Below are 15,608 nucleotides of genomic sequence, written 5' to 3'. Positions count from 1 at the left end.
TGTCTCGCCAAGTGTTGTCGCTGCGACAAACACCCTCCAAAACTTTACTCATACTCAAATTTTGGAGCCTACCATGGATCTCACGATCGGTCTTTCCATAGTCACTTCTTGGTCATTTGATGCCTTTTGAGCTCCCTCTTGGATCAGAAGTGTTGAATTCACTTGCACACACATGCATAGTTCGTAATAAATTCATGAGCACATGCTTCTACGCAAGCTTAGAAAAGCATAGCATGTTGCATCAGGATTGTTCCTGTGTGATGTCAAATCCATGTTGATAGTCATTGTGCACTGACAACGACAACTTCTCACATTCTAGTTGTGTTCGTACTTCCATTTCGGTGAGTTTTGCAAACTGCCACTTTCGCGCACCTTTGTTTTCGTGAGTGTCCACGTTTTTGGTTGTCACTTTCACTTGGATTTACTCTAACTAGTGTCGTTTTCATGTTATCTTTTCTCTAACGTTTGTTGTTTCCAGTGTCGTTCATGTATCGCAAGCGTCATTCACATTTTTATCTTCATATAGAAAATGTCATCTTCTGGCATGGGAATTGCCGCTTATCATGCAAAGTGGAGTTTTGGTTTGTTTCAAAGGGAAATCTTTGTGATAATGAGTTGTTATTATCATGTAGGAATTTTTCGCACTCATTTCCAATATTCATGCACTGTCGACAAGTTTTGTCATTAACATCACAAACTTTATCTTCAATGATGAACTTGTCGTAAGTTGTTGCAAAGGTAGTCACACTAAGGGAATTATGTGTTCATATGTTTTGGATTATCTACATTGTGTTAAAAAGTGTGTAAGTGTGTGATCACAGTTAATTTCTATCAATGTTCTCATCGGTTTCACTGATCCCGCACTTAGCCAAATTTTGGAAAGTTCCCAACAACCTAGCATCATCCAGCCCTCCTGAACTGCGCATTGCGCAGTCTCAGCCCTTAAGTAGCAATCTTGTCTCTTGGCACTATGAAATATGCAGTCTCTTCCTCCCAGAATAGTGCATTTGGAAACCCCAGTGCTCAAGCCCAAGCCCTGACTCCCAGAACTGTGTAATCACCCAGTCCACTTTGAATTCCAAAACTATGCAATTGGCTAAACCAATGCCCAACCCCTCATCCTAGCTCACTAAGCTCTCAAATTATGCAATCTTCTTCCTTAGACCAACTTGAACTATGCATTGCAAAATCTCAGAGCCCAAGCTTCACCCCTAATTTCCTGAACTGCAAAAATGTGCAGTCACTAGGCCTTTCCCTTTGGCCCACCACTGGTTCCGGCTCAATCAGTGGATCATCTTGCATCATCTTAGCTAGGGGTTTACCAAACTAATGTTGTCTTGTCATGAATTGATTGCAGACACAATAACTCTCCCATGCTATGGAAAGATGATAAAGAAGGATATGGAGAAGGAATACATGTTAGATGACACCTAAGGAGATGAGGACAAAGGATGATCATTAGGAAAGAAGACGAAGGAACACTAGAAGATGATTTGGGCTGCATGATGGTCTGGGCCGCATGAAGACTCCATCTGATCTAAAACCTTTTGGAGGATAGATATGGAAAACAAAGCATATCTCTCATGAATTTGAAGTAAGAAGTATAACCTATCATTTCCACCTCATTATGTCTTCAATGTCATGTATTATCACAAACATTGAAACTCATTTCATGTACTTTCTTTAAGTGTCTTTTTCTAGTTTGCAACATAGGCAAAGTGTCATCTTTTCGCATATTGGTTATCAAACAGCATGTAAAATCCTATTTTGATGTTTTCAAGGGTCTACCTTTGTGTATATGAGTTGTCCTAACCATGTAAACATCAATTGCACTCATTCACAAAGTTTGAGCATTGTCACACAAGTGTCGTCACGGTCGTCGCAAAGTGTATCTTAAGTGTCACACTTGTCGTAACTAGTCATAAAGTGGTCACACGGAGGGAAATGTGTTGTTCATGTGTCCTGGGTGATCTATGTTGTTGTGTCATCAATTATTCTAAGTGTGAGATCACAGTCGAAGTCTTATCACTATTCACATCAGTCTAACTGGTCTTACACTTAGTCATTTATGAGAAGGCTTCCCGACTAAGCAACTTGGCTTCACCCGGCCTCCCTGAACTGTGCACTACGCAATTATAGTATTTTAGCTGAGACCTTGTCCCTTGACACTACGCAATGCACATTTCTTTCCTCCAAGGACTATTTCACTACGCAGTTTATGTGCTCAAGCTCTAGACTTGACCTCCAGAATTGTGAAATCACTCCTTCCAACCCGGCCCTTACTGCACAATCACAATCCTCGAGCTCATCCCCTGAGCCTCTAAACACCACAATTGCGCAGTAGCTCAGTCTACCTTGCCTCCTAAAACTACGCAATATGTCCTCCCAGTGTCCATCCCCTCATCCTGCCTCACTGTCACCCAAGACTGCTCAGTGTTTTCCCTCATTCCAGCCTGAACTATGCAATGTTCAGACTCAGTGATCAAACCTCACCCCCAGCTTCTTGAAATACGCAACTACACAGTCATTGAGCCCTATCTCCTGACATGTCACCCGGTCCCAGCTCAGTTAATGGATCCAAATGGAATATATTAGACTAGGAGGTTTTTAGACTGATGTTGTCTTGTCATGAGTGAATTACAGATGCAGGTACTCTCTCACACCATGACAAGATGATGAAGAAGGAGATGTAGAAGGGAAGCATGCTGAAAGACATCTTTGCAGCTGGACATGAAAGTTGATCAATTGAGGCAAAGAAAAGGGACACTAATTTGCGACCACAACCCAAGACTTGAGATCATTGAATACTCCTTATCACCAAGCCATGAGGAGGTGGAAGACAAAATCATTCTCAAGAAAATATCAGAGACACAACAGCAGTAGTGGCGTGACACTGCCACATCATCAAGCAGTCCATGTCAGTAGGGTCATGTCTTGTCATGAATTTTCATAGGTCACATCATCATTGTGGATCATGTATATTTAAAATGTATTGTAAAGTGGAAATCCAAGGGACACACATAGAATATGAAGAATCAAGTAAGTTGAAAGGTCATAGGAATTCAAACAATCATGAGGGTATTCAAAGAGTCACAAGGAGGGTGAAGCATCACCCCTTGGTTATGTTATCACTCCAAAATTTCTTCGAAGTTGTCAGAAAAAGAAATAATAGAGGTAATCACAAACCACTTTTGGAGATCAAGACCTAGCCTTCCTGATGCTCAGAGAGGGCTCTCTCTTTATAATTTAACTTTGTTTTAGTTAAGATGATTTTGGGCTAGTTACTGTTTGCACTTGGGTTTTGTTTTGAATTTGGGTGGTGGGATTACTTAGATGAACAGAGGTTTGCTTCTACCATTGGGCGATGGGGTCGAATGTCAGACAAACAAGGCTGGATTCAGTTCTAAAAACAGTGTCTATAGGGAAAGATAGATGAGTTACTACAAATATCAAAGGCTAAATGCTGAAATGGTTTCAAATCAGATCTAGGGAGAAATTAAGGGTTCTCTAGGCCGAACTCTGGAAGGAATGAAAGAAGTCAACCAGGATGGGAGAGCAATTAAGGGTTCTCAAATATGGGTACCAGAGAAAACATGTAAATGACTAAATGTGAAAAACAGAGTGTACTTAAACAGTTTCTGAGTGATATCTCTAGTTAATTCAATCAAATTTAAAACACATTTAAGATTATGAAACACATAAGAAGGTAACAAAATAAAACAAAGAAGATACTTCACTACAAATGGCTCATCTCATGAATCTTGTAGTGAAATGATTTTATTACTTGCTCTAGTCTGTTGACTTGAAAATGGTACAATCACCCTTAGGTTTAAGATCAAAATAAATCTACAAATGTAAAATAATCCACCCAAAATACTTCAAATGAATAAGTATTTATACAAATTCTAAACTGAAATATCTTGAAAAAATATCAAGATTGGTTTTAAAAATATCTCAAATTGTTTTACATTAATAGAACTTAAATAAAGGACACTCAAAAATAATGAATCTATTTGGCACTATATTTATGGATTGATGGTGACAAAGAAGATAAATTCGAATTTGATAGCAACTCTTAATTGATGATGAGGCTTCCAAGTCACTAACTACCTCCTTCCTTTGTGCATTTTACCCCAGAAATTCTGCAAAATTAGGGTCCAATGATAACTTTGTATATCTCAATCCGAGATAGATATGTAAAAAGTGGAAGAGCTTATTGTAGATAAGTATGTTATTGAGATAAACCTTTTTCAATTTCTGAAAATTCAGCTCTTGCTATTCACAATATTCTCTACAAAAAGATGTCAAAAACAAGACTTTGCACAGTCTGAAACATAGGCTGTGAAGATATGCATTTATCTCGCTTTTTGTAATACCTGTGTAAACAGTGAGATAGGTTTTTTTAGATTGGTATTTTAGGAACACAAACCTCCTCCAGTTTCTCAAAATAAATCTTGGATTGGCGACAATAGTTTATTCACAATTATGACTTAAATAGGAAATTTCTGGAAAATGTACCATTCTTGCTCTAATTTCATATTTTAACCTTAATTTTCTTTTAACTGTTTTTACCTTTACTTTGGATAAGCTTAATTGTTTCTAATGAAATTGTTTTCATCTCTGTTTAACCCTTACTGCCTCCATGTTTACTTTTACTGTTTACCTTGATTGCTCTGTTTTTTCATCTATCTTCACTTTGACAAGAATTTATTTTATATGTACGCTTTGTAGTTGTCTTCCATGTTGTTTGTCTTCCCACTAGTTGCTTTTATTCACTTTGATTTTTCAATCTGATACACTTTTACTGATACTCTTTCATCTGGCTAATTTATCTTTTTCCTTTTAATGTTCTTTTTTTACTTTCACTGTAACCTTTTGACTTTTATTGTACATTTTCAAATGAGAAGGATGTTCTGGTTTTTTTCTCAAAATACCTGGAACTTAGTGAATTGGCTTGCAAATTGGTTTGAATGGTGATTGCAGAGGGTATGGTGTCTGCAGACGTGAACTGGATGCTCAAATTTGGTGTCTAGAGCTTCTTCGGGTGGTAGACGGCAGTGAATTTTGGTCGCAGAGGCTCAGGGTGTCGCAAACGTATTACTGAGGTTTTACAGAAAAAACGAGCGAAAAAGGATGAAATGGGGCTTCTCGGCCTTTTAAAGGGCAATGGTTATATTTTGGCAGGGAAAGTATTTTATGAACAATGGACGGTTTTCGCGTTGGGTGGGGAGGCGGTTTTGGAGGCCATCGCACTGCTTTTGGCAGGCGGGTGGTATTTCCCCGAGGGAACGTGATCTATGCCGGAGGCTGACACGTAGCAAAATCGGGCCTGAGAAAAACCATGAATCTCGCATGCTCTCAGGCTGATAAAGGTCGGAGAGGGAGTGAGCATGATATGGATGCGCATCGTCAGATCTGGGGGTGAGAGATTTAACATCTGTCGCACGGTGAAGCTGCATGGAGGGAAATGAGGGTGAAGATTTGTGGGGTTTTCTTTAACGGCACCAAGGGTTGGTGGGTTAATAGGTTTATGTCAGGGAAATATGAAGCAGGGAGTTAATTTAAACAATGTGGGGGATGAAACTATAGTTTATAATTAAATCGGGGTTTGGATATTATATATGAAGGAGTTATTTAATACGGGAAAAAGGTATATCGGGGAGCTAATACATTAGGTTAGTATGTTAATATGAAATGAATGCGCGAAATCTAAAATATAGTATGCATAATGTAAAATATGATGTTTGGCTTGAATTTCTTCAGTGTGGTGGCCCAATACCAACATTTAACACTTATACTTAGGATAAAATCATTTTTTTGTGGGTTTTTGAGTATTTTGAATGAGAAAGGAATTAGTTAAGGGGGTTTTACCTTTCCTAAGTAAAATGTGTTTTAAACTTAGGAAAAGGGGATTTTGTAGGGTAAAATGAGTGATGTAAAGGGAAAAGGGTGTTTTCATGAATGAGAAGGGTTTCAATAAGGTGGAATCCAATACTTGATGTCCATGAGTCATTAAGCTGAGGGTCCGATCCCACCAAAATTCAGAGAAATGCTCTGAGCCTTTATGACTGAAGGATTTTAGTACTAGAGCACATTGTGGGGAGGGAAATTAGTAATATGCCAAATGATGTTTATCCATGATTGTAAAAATTGCTTGTACCTACCCATATGCTATTTTAACATTTTATTCATTATTTACATGGGTGCATTTGAGCTTGCAAACCCTTATTCATTTTTTTTTGAAACAGGAAACTAACTAATTCAAACCTTATTTCATCCAAGAGCTCAGGTTAAATTGTTGAGCTCTCTATCATTCTCTATTTTAACTTTTTATCTGCCAAGATTAAACTGTTTGGCTAGATATTTATTCTCTATCTATCAACATTAAATTTAAAGCATGAAAACTCAAGATTAAGTTGATTGACTTATCATGGATTATGGTATTTTAAACAAGCTACACATTATCATTATTTGCATAAAAAGTAAAATAGTAGTGGCATTTGAATTTGCACACTTTCATGATCTATTTTTATCTCTTTTTGTGGAGTTCATATTTTTCACTTTTTTATCTTTGTTTCTTTTGTCCTTTGATTGTTCTTTTAGGACATACCCTCTTTACATTTTTTTAATTTGGGAATACATTTGCAGAAAGCAAAGGTATTACAATACTGACCATAGTCAATTCAAAATTATGAATCCTATTATTATAGGACCCTAACAGGTTATATATACACCCTCATTGTATGAGCAAAGGACTTTTTCACCTTGGCTCCTCCCGCAAGGCACTATAGAGACAGATCAATTCTTTTGAGGAGAAAGGAGTGGCTCCAACACTCCATTATTGGATCTAGTGATGTTTATTGTATACATGTATCTTGGAAATTTTACTTAATAACATAAGCCTTCAAGGCCAGTACGTTCTACATGCATGGATTAAGGATATTTGTAATACTATTTTGTGAATGTTTGTGATTCATATTTGCTTTCATCTGTGCTAAAGTAGTTGAACTATTTCAGTTATTTTGGTACTTATCATATTGAGAATGTGTTGTAATTTCTATTATCATTGTCACATCCTCATGGAATATTCCACTTGATATTAGATAGATATTCCTCGTCATATTGGTTTTAATGATCATCGCATATCTGTGGACTATTCTGATTGATGTGGCATGGACCCTTCTTGTTTATGTGTGTCTCTACTAGGGTGGTACTACTACCTCTCTCTTAGAGGCTCACTTCTCCTCCCCTCCGTAGTGAAATAAATTTGACACACATATGATCGAACACTCACTAGGCCCACCCCCTTGCTTTTCAAAGGCACATGTGAACTCCTCTCTCTTATTGATAGTTAGAGCCAAGGCATATCTATAAGAATACATGCAACCAGGCTGATATTCCAGATGGGGATCCTACTCCAAATGGTGTGAGGTCCAATTGGGACTTCACATCAGGGAGACCCATTGGCTGACCGATTTCCAACACCGTCAACATAGTCTTACGACACCAGTAAACCTTCCTTTCATTTGTATTGTGAGGACATGGAATGCCTATTATTGGCATCATAAATCCAAAGAGTGCTTCTCTCAGGAAACATCTTATGTCTTTGACGACACGCATCCATGACTATCACTAGAATGCCAATGATTGTAAAACTATCGATAGCAAGATTGTTCAGGAAGTGACATCTAGTGAGACCTCCTTTATTCATTATAATGACGAGCGTTCATCACAAGAGTGGAAAATGGCTTTTGAAAATTGGCTCAAATTTTAGTAGTGATTTGAGGAAATCACTTCTCGAGTCTTGTTACATCAATAGTATACCATAGATCTCGATAAATCCTACCAACTTTGACCTTTGGTTTATAATCCATCTGACCCGAAAATCCTTTGATCAGAAACCTTGGTATCCTCGTATGTTTAGAAAGAAGTAGCATATTAGATCCAATCAGCCAATGAAGGTATCATTGATACCATATTTCCTAATGAGAGAATATCATCATCATACCATACCCAAATCTATGTAATGTCATCTATCCTAAATAAATCCTACCATGGGTTGTCGAGAGTCTTGTTGTTCTAATAATTAATGGTGTACCAAGGAAACATATGGAGTTTTAATTCTTCCCTACAAAACAACATTGCCACTCATGTTTCCATTTACTCTTATGGAACTATAAAGGAATTAACTATCCTTGTCAAATGGTCATCCAATCTATAAAATAATCGTTTCCCTGCACCACTAGTAGACACATTATCAAATCCATGTTGATACTCCCTCAATCCTTCCTTAATATGATATAATTGTAGATTAAAAATACATTATCAGGGACTCGAGCTGAAATTCTCCTACCTTTACTGCATTCATCTTCCATACTAGCAATTACATGTAGAAGCTCTAAATCACAAGAAAACCTATTCTTGGAATATTCCATCCACAAGTGGGATATCCAATGAACAATAATTTTGGTAAGTGTATGTTGTTACTCCCCCAAGAAGATCCTCTGTCGCAATGCTTTATTCTACCTCCCAATTATGGTCCCCTACTTTTTCAAGATTTATCATTGCAATGGAATGATCCACCTAGATCCCATTGAAAAATAGGGAACATATCATCCATAATACCTAAAATATATCACCGCACTATAATTCTGGCTAGAAATGCCTTCCCATAGATTCCCCACTGTGTAGGGTACCAACTCATAATATGCCACTAGTCTAACTTCCATCAGATTCTATCATAGGAGATGTCAACCACAACCATAACATTGTTGGAGTTTATGACCTCCCAAAGAATTTCTCTCCTACTAGTCCTCAACAATCCTTGAAAAATACCACCATGCTTATGCTACGCTACTCCAACTATAATTGGAATACCAATCTCTACCTCCTCATCCTATATCCCAATATGCTTTCCATATTATATAGGAAACCTGCAAGATTGGGTTCTTTCTTCCTTATACCACACATCCATCTCGCTCTTACGTGTCATCCCTTCATCTGTATGAGGTCTGAAAAATAGCTCATATGGACGTATGGTGTTGCAAGCCATGTCTATGTATTACTGAAGAGGGCTACTCCACAACTTAAAAGTGGATTTGTGTTGTTGCCTCCTTAATAAATCTAATTTTCCCTCAACCTTGATGAGGTTAGCAGTTGTCTTTGCATTTCTAACTCATAAATATTTCAACTCTTGGTCCTTTTGTGATATTGTTTCTTTAAGCATGTTGGTCTTCTCCTTCATTGCAACAAGGCCTTTTGTAAGGTATTAAACTTTTTTCTATGTCTCCTCAAAAGTAGAGTTGGGAAACTTCTTCGCAAGACTAGGGCACTTCTCCTCTCTCGTTCATTAGAGGAAATTTCAGCCTAAAAGTGTCCATGAAATTTTCATGTACAAAATATGTAAACCAATCAAAACACTTTAAATTTAAAAAGAGATACACGTAAATATTTTGGAGGGAAAAAAATCAAAACTACTTTTTTCATTGTATTTTTGGCTTATCTCCTTATAGGTTTACTCAAATTTCAAGTGTAGACACTCGTTGGATGCGGAATTAAATTCCACACCAATACTTCTAAGAAGACCCACATTGATAAAAATAGAAGATGCATTAAAAAAAACATGTTGAACACACATTTTTAATGTATATTCAATGTTTATCAATGTAAGTCTTCTCATAAGTATGCATAATGGGTACTCGTTGGATGTGTTATTTAATTATGCATCCAACGAGTGTCTAAAATTGAAATTTGAGTAAACCTATAAGGAGATAAGCCAAAAATACAAATAAAAAGTAGTTTCTTTATGTTCCCTCCAAAATTTATAACTCTTATTTTATTATGTTAACTATTATTTTATTATTTTTCCATAGGAGGCCACTTTTAGGCTAGAATTTCTTCTAATGGTTTCTTTTAATTTTGAGTGTGCCATTTCAAGAACTATTGCAAATTCCCCCTAGGTTGTTTCAATTTCTGGCATACAAACAATATGAACCTTAGGTGACATATCAATTTCTTGCAATGGATGTTCTTCAATTGCCACTCTATTTTATTTAGATGTGCAATTTGTTTTAACCTTTAATGATTCTGATAAATCCCATGCTCCAACCTAATTTATTACCTTTGTGATTTTTGTGTTATAGCCTTCAAATTCCTTTGTCATGTTCTTGTTATAGAATTCAAAGATCTACAAGAATTCTGGCAAGCACTCTTGCAAAGACTCCATCTTCCAAAAGAAACGACCAATAAGCCACTGAAATTGATGTCAATAGCAATCTATATTTTATCTTCCACTAATAAACCCCATTAGGTTGGTACTAAGATTCCCCCTTAAACTATAATGGCTAATTTTACTAGAATATCTTAATGATAATGAATTTTGAGTTTTCCTGGAAGAGATTTTAGTTTCCATGAATTTGTCCCTCTATTGTGCTTATATGCTCCAAGGAAATGACCTAGTCCTTTACCACTTGATTGAATCTCTTCCTGTAAGACTGTTGTTACAAAAAAATTACTTCTCAACCCTTTAATGGGATGACTCAGATGCTTGATCAACAGTCCCATTGCTTCGCAGAACTGCAATTAAATTTCTAACTCACTTTGATTCAGCATTTGCTACAAAGTATTATGATCATCAGTTCTGCCCCTAAAATTCAATATATACTATAGGACACTTTATTAATGGTCATTTAAGGGGAATGTTTTTGTCCTTATCTAACAATTTAAATGAGAACCCATGAGTGGTCGATGGACTCTTCCTCCCAAGATATTACTGTGAACCCTTGAAATAAATTTTTCCTAAAGACCTATATTAACTTTTCTGCCACAAGAGAGATTTTGACTACTTCAAGGATTGGATCTGCCACCAAATATTTTTCCTACGCAAGGACAAATAAATAAATTCTCAACTTCCATTATTGGCATGGATGTGTATGATTTCTTGACCTTCACAAGAGATGTTTCACAACATAAAACCATTATGTTGGCAGACAACACGATCTTGTGGAGGGTCTCAACATTCACAAAGCTATCACTTTGACTTCAAAGAAATTTTGGCCGCATTATGGATATGGCCTGAATCAAGTCTTCCTCAAATTACCGACATGGTTTAGCTTCCTCGCTAGGTAAAATGCATGTCTAACAAAATCAGCCTTAGGTATTAAAGAGACTCTTAGCCTCTGAGCAATTTCGCCTTCATAAAATAAATCACTACACATTAAATTAGTTTTCGTAGGATATTAAACTCAACAATCAATTTAGTTGTTATAGCAAATGGATTCGACTTCCCAACTAATCCTCATAAGAGATAAGAAAAAATTGCCCCCAGCCCCCTCAAATAGGTGTGTTTATGCATGGATTTGGCCTCCCAAAGAGATATTGTGCAAGATAATTTATGATCCACGAGTAGAAAAAATTCAACCACATGAAATCGCTTGGCTACCCTGCTTCCATGGAATCTTGGCCCAGATTATAAATTCATTCTCGAATGATTCTTCACACTTGAAAATTCACCTTTTAGTTTAAAAAACTCGGCCCTCCCTACATTTTGAGCCCTAGATAGGGTTTTGAGCTCCCATGGAATATAATATAATCAACCCTTCTCCAAATAACATGAGTTCCTTCAAGGAATGAGAGAAGAGTGATGGAAATGGAGGATTACAGGGGTCAAACCAAAGTTTTCTCAAGCCCTGGTTTTACCTCTTGAACCGGTTGTTCTACTGATGTTTGTAGAAGTTAAGAGTCAGTGTGCTTATCTGTGACATGGGTCTTGGTATTTAAGCATATTTCTGGGCCCGGGGATCATCTACTAACTGTCATCTTCTAAGTTTGATTTCTAACATCGTAGAAGGATTTTTATATAAATATTTTACTAGAGTTGTTGTCGATTTTTATCTCCTGGGTTTCGTGTCGAGTTGTCTCGAATCAAGATTTTCGTTGGGTCATCTGTTGTCGTTTTCTGGTGAGACTAGAGGGGAAAGTTTTTTAATAACAACTTGTAAAGAGTTGGCAACTGTGGTGGTTTCCCATGGAGGATTTGGAGCAGGTGGACTACGACACGGATACCCTGTATAACGGTTCTGGTTTTGTGAGCATGAGGGTTTTCATGCAGCATAGGGAGGGTGGATGCCAGACAGCAAGTGGTATTGAGTATGTTTGTTCGACTTTCTCAGGTATGGCATGGCCTTAATACCATTTGTCTGTTGGAGTTCCCCTTTTCTCAATGAGTTCTCCACAAACTATTAGTTTATTCTCTGGAAAACTACTCTGCACAGTCATTTTCCTGGGTCAATTTAGTGGGTGGTCTCTCTTCCCCAATACTACATTCTATGGGATTTGGGTCCCGGGTCCTTCTTGGAACTTTTTTGGCCAGCTTACCAGTTTTTGGGCCTCCTCTCCCCTCTTACAATAGGGGTTTCAAATCTCTTATTGCTTTCTTGTCAAGTGGGTGTTTTTTAGGGACTTCTAATCCTTTCTTGAATGCTCATGCAAACCCATTTCAACCGAAAGAGACTTGGGTTGTTAATTCCTCTGGGCCAGGTGTTGGGACCATGAATGCACAACTTAGGACTGGGTCGTGTCAGGAAGGGGTAGCTAAGAAGGAAGTTAATCCTCCTTTACATAATATTGAACAATGTAGGGTTACAAATCAACAAAGTAAAAAGGTCAAGGTTCTGAAGTGTGTAGCGGCAACAGATTCATATAAATTATGTTTGTGCATAGATGTTGAAATGGCTAAAGCGGCAGAGTTCGTGGGTAAATCTATGGTTGGTTGAGCTCGTATATTCAGCAAGGAGTTCATTATCTCGTGGCGAGATCGTGTCCTCAACCCTAATATCTCAGAAAGCCTAGACATTTTTATGTTGGCAAAGGGGTGGTTCCAATTGATTTTCAAAACACATGAGGTTGTAGTACAGGTTGCTAGTATTGTATGGTCTATTGACTCTACTCCAATTATCTTCAAATTATAGGTTCCGACCTACGATGCCAATGTGTAAAGAGGTGATGTGGTTCTGATTTGGGTTCGCTTGTTGAGTCTACCAACTCACATGTGGAACTTGCAAAGTTTCACAAATTTGGGTAATAACATCAACAATTTGATCAAAGTTGATTACTCTTTTGAGGAAACTAGGAATTTGTTTGTGGCATGCATTATGGTTAGTTTGGATTTTTGGAAGAGACTGCATGAGGCTATCAAAATTGGGATGGAAGGGGAGCGACTTCAGGTGGTGGATTATAAATTTTTGTCATTTCAAGGTCATCGGTGCCACAAGTATGGACATATTGTCCAAGACTGTAACCTTCCTTTTTGTCAGGTTGGAGGTTGAGCATCAGCTACAAAAGAACTACGGGTGGAGGATGGAGGAACTATGGATGTGGAGAGTGTGTTAGAGGAAGTAAAGGAGGATGCTATATCAGTGCCTTTGGGATTGGTGGCACCGAATGATATGTACACCTACCCCATAACATCAAGGTTGGATTTTGTTGGTTTGGTGGCAACTCCTGTTGGGCGGACAAAATCAATCTCCCTATATTTCCAACAAAACCTAGTAACAAACATCAAAATAATTGCTACCTTTCCTTAGCTTATAACTAAAACATGAAACATGTAGTATGCGAAGAATCACTTACCTATTAGTGATGTGCTTGTAGAAGTCATTTCAGTTCTTTCCACAACCAGATTTTCCTCAATTCCTTAGAGGCTTTCCCAATGCTTTCCACAGCTTCTCCATGATGCTCCAAAAGAGATCTGCATAGACAAAAACATTCAAAGGGATCAAAGCATCTCGCATATAAAATCAAAGGTAAATGAAATCCCTAACTTAACATACAACATATAGTTGAATCAATAATCAGTTATAAACCATGCGAGTGATCAAGGAATCTCGCAAATAACATCAAAATAGACGCAATTAGGAAAGAACAAATACTTTGTATTAAATTCAAAGGAGAACAAGCTTACAACCTAGTTTCCTTGATGTCACAAGCCTCTTCCAATGGTCTTCATTCCTTCCCTTGATGACAAGCTCTTCAGACCCAAAATCAGCAACATAAGTTTACAAATCCAAGTCTCCCTTCTTCCTCTAGTCTTATGCTCAATTTATAGGCAAGAGGAGGAGGTTTCTAGTTCCTCTTCTCAAGGGATATGATGCTTAAGAGGAGGATATTAGTTCCATGAACCAAGGGATGAGGTGCATGTATGTAGTAGTTTGAGGTTTCTAATTTGGATAAGATTCCTCCATCAAAGCTTCTAGAATTTTCTTTTTTATTTTTACTTGTGTGAACAGGATTGCACAGTTTATAGTGGAAGATAGTGCATAGAATTGCATAGGCCACAATGGTAAAAACTACACATGTGCAGGTAATGGCTAGGAAAACTATGCAGATGCTCAAAAATGGTTTTTAAGCAATGAACCCCAAAATTCCTTTTGTTTGTGGTATTGTTTTACTTCAAGCTTCATATGGTATTCACTTAAGACACTCATCGGATGGCGAGAGATCTGAATTGAAAGTCATGGTGACAAAATTTAGTGTAACAGCCGCAACTTCTTCTACCTACATCACGATGTATCCTCCTCCTTTTTCGGGCAATTCTCACTCTCACCCCTCTATTTTGTTTCTTGTCTCTTATTTAATTATTATTGGATTGGTTGATGTACATGCCTCTATTAGGATTGGGTCGAATGGGTCTCTGAAGTTGATCTCAAATTTTCCCACTACAAATGATCTCTGCCTTATTCCCCTTCCAAATTTGGGCTTCTCTTCTCCCAGGGATTCGGGGTTTTTAAGGATTCTTAGAGGGGGAGGATATCCTACATAACCTCAGATCCAGACTGAATGTATCCATTTTGAAGGGATTGTTGGGAGGTCTTGGCCTTTTCCCCGTCTCAAATGCTAAGTCCAGGGGGTGGGGATGAAAATAAATTTATCTAAAGCTAAAGATAAAGCTTGTGAGGATATGGTTGTGGGTCATCAATCTTCCATCGATGGCGAACTTAGAGTGTTACTTACCCTTCATAGTGTTCCCAAATGAAATATCTCCCATTCAATTGTATGGGTTTGGAAAGTGACCCCAAAAAACTTGCATTGAGATGATTGTTCCATATCGAACAACATGATGTAATTTTTCTTTAGGAAACCCTTGGTGTAGGGTCTATTATTGAATTTTTTATCGAATCTATTATGCCTTCCTGACACTTTATATTAGATGATTCCATAGGGCGATTGGGTGGTCTCGTGGTATGGTGGGACACAAGGAAGTTTAACAAGGAAATTTTTGGAGCTTCCCAAATGTTATGTGGGTGGAAGGCCTATTGAAGGATTTGAATGTTTCAATTTTCTTTGTAAATATCTATGGGCGACATTTAGATAGGGTATATTATTTGAATTAGGTGTTCAATAAATCCTTATTAAAGAGGGATAATCTGATTATGGTGGGGGATTTAAATTTCTCTATTGGGGAGTTGGAATCCTGGGGCACCAGGGCTCGAGAAGACCCTCTGTCTGATTTTTTCACAAACCATTTACCATCTAGAAATCTCCTTGACTTGGATTTGAGTTGTGTCACACCAATATGGAGGAATATGTGGTTGGGTAATGAGTTTATTGCA

Source organism: Pinus tabuliformis, chromosome 1_2 (assembly GCF_031772625.1).
Source record: "Pinus tabuliformis cultivar Carrire ecotype Pingquan chromosome 1_2, CPIR1, whole genome shotgun sequence".
NCBI lineage: Eukaryota > Viridiplantae > Streptophyta > Pinopsida > Pinales > Pinaceae > Pinus > Pinus tabuliformis.
Note: the sequence above shows the minus strand (reverse complement) of the source record.